Source organism: Drosophila miranda, assembly GCF_003369915.1.
Source record: "Drosophila miranda strain MSH22 chromosome Y unlocalized genomic scaffold, D.miranda_PacBio2.1 Contig_Y2_pilon, whole genome shotgun sequence".
NCBI classification, from domain to species: Eukaryota; Metazoa; Arthropoda; class Insecta; order Diptera; family Drosophilidae; genus Drosophila; species Drosophila miranda.
Genome location: NW_022881614.1, coordinates 1915995 through 1922367, shown reverse-complemented (window position 1 = coordinate 1922367; position 6373 = coordinate 1915995). Strand labels below are relative to the sequence as shown.

Genomic DNA, 6373 nt, shown 5'->3' with positions numbered 1-6373 from the left:
AGAATGTCGTGACAGGACTCGACGGCAGGACATCTGACAGCCGGGAGCGGCGGCGAGCGAAGAGGAACGGAGAGCTGGAGAGACAGAGAATGAAGTTGTGGCACGCATTGTTTGGCTGCCTGAAAGAAGGGACAGCGACAACTTACCCCATGAGCCGCATGTGAGACATGACTCCAGTTTGTCTCTCCCCCTTGCCCTTCCCCTCTCTCGCTATCCCTCTCTCTGTGGCATTCTTTGGCTGACCTTGCAGCAAGCGAATTGTTTGATAATGACACTGACATGATGCTGCACTGACAACTACTCGTAGGCACAAGAAACTGGAGCTCCAGCCGCAACGCAGGCTGCTGCTCCAGCTCCAACTCCTACTCCCCGCCACCCCGCCTCCCCCCGCCTGATGGTCCATTGAGCCAACTGTTGTCTGGGCCACGAAATTATATACGAGAATTAGTTGAAACGACCGCCGCTGGCGAATGCGAATTTTTTATGCTACCGCATGCTTTTCCGCCTTTTCCATTTGCCCCCCGTTTTCCCCACCTGATCTCATTTCGGTTTTCCCTAGTTCGCTTTTTTGGGAGGCCAGTGCAAGCGGCGCTCTAAATTAAGTTTTAAGCAACATTTCTGGTCCCCCCTCTACTTGGTTGCTGTCGCTGGCAGTCGCAACGTTTTATTCTCGGTTTTTATACCCGATACTCAAAATGAGTATTGGGGTATATTAGATTTGTGGTAAAAGTGGATGTGTGTAACGTCTAGAAGGAATCGTTTCCGACCCCATAAAGTATATATATTCTTGATCAGCATCAATAGCCGAGTCGATTGAGCCCTGTCTGTCTGTCCGTCCGTCCGTCTGTCCGTCTGTCCGTCTGTCCGTCCCCTTCAGCGCCTAGTGCTCAAAGACTATAAGAGCTAGAGCAACGATGTTTTGGGTCCAGACTTCTGTGATATGTCACTGCTACAAAAATATTTCAAAACTTCGCCCCGCCCACTTCCGCCCCCACAAAGGACGAAAATCTGTGGCATCCACAATTTTAAAGATATGAGAAAACCAAAAACGTTGAATTGTAGAGAATGACCATATCTTTAAGACTGCGGAATCTGAATTGGATCGTATTATTATTATAGCCAGCATCAAGAAAACAATTTCATTTTTTCTCGCCCTGTCTCTCTCTAACACACACGTAGCATAGGCGGCTTTGCTTAGAGTAAAACATTAGCGCCTAGATCTCAGAGACTACAAAAGCTAGAGCAACCAAATTTGGTATCCACACTCCTAATATATCGGACCGAGACGAGTTTGTTTCAAAATTTCGCCACACCCCCCTCCGCCCCCGCAAAGGACGAAAATCTGGGGATATTCAAAAATCTCAGAGACTATTAAGGCTAGAGTAACCAAATTTGGTATCCGCACTCCTGTTAGATCTTACTATAAAACGTGTATCTCAAAATTTCGCACCACCCCCTTCCGCCCACACAAAGGACGAAAATCTGTGGCATCCACAATATTGCACATTCGAGAAAACTAAAAACGCAGAATCATAGATAATGACCATATCTATCAGATTGCTAAATCTGGATCAGATCAGATCATTTTTATAGCCAATAGGAACAAATCAATTTGCAGTGGCTACGCAGCGCCCGACGTCACGCTCAGACTGATTTTCTGTCTCTCTCGCACGCACTCTTTGTCGTGTCGTTTAATATTAGCGGCGTCTGCCGGAGGAGAGCCATACTGACTTAGTATCGGGTATAACCGTAGAGTTGCGGTGTCTGCAGCAACTAACAACGTTCCCCCTCGTCTTTTCTGTATTCCGTATTTGAGGAATGGAAATTGTGTTTTTGTGTGTGTTTGCTGCAGTGGTCTTCCTTGTCCCTCGTCGTGCAGCAGTTCCTTGAGGAGCTGTGCTCTCCAGCCCCAGCCCCAGCTCCATCTCCGGCTGTACAGCGCCTGCCACCGTCTTCTGCTGCCAGCAGCTCCTCCCCGTACTCCATTTGCTTCCCGCATTGTATTCCGCCGTGCTATTTACACTGGCGCGCCGTCAACAGTCGCCCCGGCAGTTGCTTTTCCTGTGCCTACTTCTGTGTGTTTGCAGGGGACTGTACTTCTCGGGAGTCTGGCTGTATTTGTGTATTTGTCTTTTAGTTTATTGTGCGGCAGCTAGGCAACTTTTGCCTTTTGTATTTGCGCTCCATTGAGGCAAGGAATTCAATTTTAAAATCCCCTATCCCTATCCCTATCCCTGTCCAAAAAAAACACATACCTGGAGTGAGCAGAGTGCACAGGACTCGAGGTCCTGCTGGCTGCATTTGATTACGGACAAATGGCAAATGTTTCTTGTTGAAATGATCAGTGGCAGGACCTTCCCGTACGCCGCCCGCCGCCCGATGAGAGCTAATTAAACCTAATCGAACATCAAGCATACGCCACGTTGAGTAAACAGGAAGCAAGGAAGAAGGCAGCGGCTTAGACAACCGACTTAATGGGGGATAAGCCGGCAGCCGGCAATCACTTGGCTGGCAATTAATTAAAAGGAGCCACCGCCGCCACCGCCAACCAGCTCGAAATCCAGTCAAATATTTGGTTCTTAAATGCAGCACCAGAGGACCTCCTGGAAAAGCTGATTTTATTGCAAAAAGAAAGAGGAGAGGGGAAAACAGCAATGATAAAAGCCGGAGCCACTGCTGGAAGCTACATGTGTTGCAGCGTCGTCCGGAAGTCGTCCACCAACTGCTTCATGGCCATCGTGCAGCCCACAATCCCAAAGACGAGTCCCACGACGATGAGCAGGAGGTCGCGCACCAGCTTCCACCTCAGATGCCCGTAGCCGACGTCGTAGCTGAGGAAGATGTCTATCAGGGCCGGAAAGAGCAGGTTCAGATTGCTCAGAGAGAAGGCGCCCTCCAGCTCGGTGAGGGCGGCCAGATTGGGCACGCCCACAGCCACCAGACCTGCGCGGAAGAAGGAGCTGAGTGGCCTTCAGGGCAGTGGCTGGAGCAGCGATGCCGACCTGTGAGGAGCAGAAAGCTGATGCGCACCGCATACTCCAGGAGAGTGTGGTACTTCCCCTTCTCTGTGGCTTCACTGTAGTCGCTGAAGAAAACCGTGATCACCAAGAAGCCGACCATTCAGAACACCGAACATCTCCAGATAGCTCTGGGGCTGGGCCATGTTCGCCTCCACAACCAGCATCTACGGACAAGAGGATCAGTAGCAGCCCCAGTTCAGTGAAAAATGGTCACTCACCGAACCCACGGCTGTCAGGGAGAAGGAGGCGATGCCGAAGAAGAACAGCCACTCGCTGGGGCATGTGGTCAACTGGCGCTCGTGGGGATTGGGCAGCCCGCTGAAGAGGTAGTACATGATGAAGGCAAAGCCCCCGTAGAGCAGAAAGTTGGACACCAAGTTGAGGGGCACCAGGTACTTGAGACGCCGTATCAGGAAGAGGGGCAGCAGGAGCAGGCACGCGCCCAGGACGTAGTAGCGCTCGTTGTACTTGCCGCCGTAGTAGTCGCCGATCTCCTTGAAGTTCTTGGCCACGAACACCAGGTAGACGGTGCACAGCCCGAACTGGCCGAAGACCAGGACACAGGTGGTCAGGAGGCCGGCGGAGCGGCCGAAGCGGTGCACCCACTTGGGCCCCAGCTCGTAGGCAATCTGCACGTCCTCCGGCATGGACACCTGCGGCACTCGGCGCCTGCGACAGCACTCGGTCATGCCGGCGATCTGTCCGCGGAAGAGACCGGAAACCAATGAGAAATCGGGGAGGGGGCTGTCCACAGACCACTTACAGACCAGCAAATGGATGGAGTACGTCAGCAGGATCATCAGCAGGACCGAAAAGAGGACGCACCCCAGAACGCCCGAGTGGCGGAATGCCAGCGGTATGGCCAGGATTCCAGTGCCAATCACGCACTTCAGCAGGGATATGACGGCATCACAGTTGCTGGGGAAGTGTGGGAACGGATTCAACGAGGGGAAGGGGAAAGCAAAGAGACAAGGACCAAAGCCCAAAGCCCTGCAACTGCCGGCAGCTGCGCACACATTCAATTCACTTAGAACGAATCAGAGCCGGCGCCGGAAATGGCCGGCACTGCGGCACAATCAAAATGGCTGCACATGCGCGGCCATTATCGTAATAAGTGCAACTTATGGCCTGCCTTGGTGCGCAGCAGCGCATAAACTGCCCCAACTAACGGCAGTCGTGCGGTTGGAAGACGAGGCCGGAGCAAGGAGCGGGCAGGGGCATGGACAGGCCAACGAAGCCCTGAAAGCCGCATCTCTAAGGTCAGAGTGATCTGTACCCTCTAGTAGCCCTAGGGGCAATGGGCGGACTAGTACCCTACCTACCCTGCAATAAATGAGTCTTGAGAGGACCCAACTGACTGCCACAGTCTAGATTCCCAGTCCCCACCTTCGCCCTTAGCCAGGCTCCACTGTCTCCATTCCCCGTTCGTAGCCAACTGGCGTTTCCAGCTCCCCAGTGGACGATTGCCAAGCCGGAATGTGCATTTCCACGTCCGCATTTAGTTGTAGCTGCAGTTCTGTCTGTGTGTGCGTGTGTGTAAAATTAAGTAAAAATGCACACAGCGCCAGGATGCGAGAGGGGAGGTGTGTGGTGGGGGGCATGGGGGGTGCGGAGTGTTTGGCAGAGAAATATGCAAATGTGATATTGTCGCTGGGCGACATTTACAACAATTACAATAACAACGAAAAAAAAAGGATTGGGAAGGGGAATGCCTGTGGGGGCGGAGACGGAGACGGCACCTAACTACGTGCGACATGTGACACGATATTCAAATAAAGGCGCACGGCGCACAGCGCACTGCTGGGGCGCTGCTGGGGAGGCGTGGCATTTATAGCATATATTTTTCATAAAGGGAAATATGCAGCAGTGGCAGTGGCAGGAGCAGGAGCAGCAGTTACTACTGGAATAGAAAACGAGCGGCGGCAGCGCAGCAGCAGAAATCAAATAAAACAAATTTGGAATTTTACAGCAGACAAGGACGGAAGGAAGCAAGGAAGGATCCCCAAGAACTGCTTATGTGCAGCGCGACAATGCTGGGTCCCAGTCCCAGACCCAGACCCAGTCCTGGCTCCTGGCTCCTGGCTGAGTCCTTCTCTGTACTGCCTCCACATGTTCCTTAAACTGTCACCAAATGCGTGTGAGTGTTTTTTTTTTTGTTTTTTTTTATTGGGAAAACAATTTATATTTATAAAATAACAATTATGGCTGGGAAGGGGGGGGTGGGTCCGCTCCCGCGGGACTGCCGCTAGGCATTACTTCGCGGTGCGGGCTGTGGGGTCATCTTTCTGGCTTAGTTTGTCCGGCTTCGCTCCAGCCTGCGCAGCTCCTTGATCACGCTTGCTGCCATGTAGGCGACCGCGTTCCAAGATTGCTCATCGGCTAGCATCTGGTCGGTGAGGGTGTTCACACTCACTTCTGCAAGCGTCTCCCCTAGCCTCGTTCGTTCTTGCGAGAAGCGGGGGCATACAAAGAAGACGTGCTCTGCATCCTCGTCGACTCCAGGCCCGCAGCAGCTGCAATACGGGTCGTCAGCATGCCTAAAGCGATGCAGGTACTGCTTGAAGCAGCCATGCCCCGTCAGCAGTTGGCCCAAATAATGGTCCATTTGGCCGTGCCTTCTTCGCAGCCGTGGGCTAAGCTGGGGAAGGAGACGTCTGGTCCACCTCCCTTTTGCCGCTTGTTCCCAGCGCCGTTGCCACTGGGCTATAGTGCGCTCTCGCCGCTCGCTGGCTACCTCCACTCCGCTCTGCCGCTCAGCTGCCAGGAGATCCAGTGGGACCATGCCTGCCACAATAAGTGCGGCGTCTTCAGACACCTTCCGGAAGCAGCATGTAACCCTCAGGGCACAGCGTCGGTATGCGCTTCTGCAGTCTCTGCTGTATGTGGAAACCATAATTGCTGGTGCCCACACTGCTGATCCATATAAGATTATGGAGGTGACCACCCCAGCGATGAGCTGCCTGCTACGCTGCCGTGGTCCCCCTGTATTGGCCATCATCCTGCTTATGGCCGCCGTTGCTGCAGTCGCTTTTGCGCTGGCGTATTCCAGGTGGGCCTTGAAGTTCAGCCTCTGGTCCATCATTCCGCCTAGGTACTTTAGCGCAGGCTTGGTCCTGATGATCGTGCTACCGACTCTCACGCATGCCTGCTCGACCTTTTTTCTGCTGCTCATTAGCACAGCCTCCGTCTTCTTCTCCGCCAATGCTAGCCCGTTGGCTGCGAGCCAGGCCACTATCATCCCGACTGCTACGTTGGTTTTCTCCTCTACGTCTCTTACGTGTTTCGACACTGTCACCAGTGCTATGTCGTCGGCGAAGCCCACCAGGGGGCACCCTTCCGGTAATGTAAGCCGC

The 6373-nt window shown here is 53.3% G+C and overlaps 1 pseudogene; it reads right to left on the bottom strand.

Annotated features, from left to right (window-relative positions):
• Positions 1-2683: 2683 nt before the first annotated feature.
• Positions 2684-4241, bottom strand: LOC117192882 (annotated as a pseudogene).
• Positions 4242-6373: the final 2132 nt, after the last annotated feature.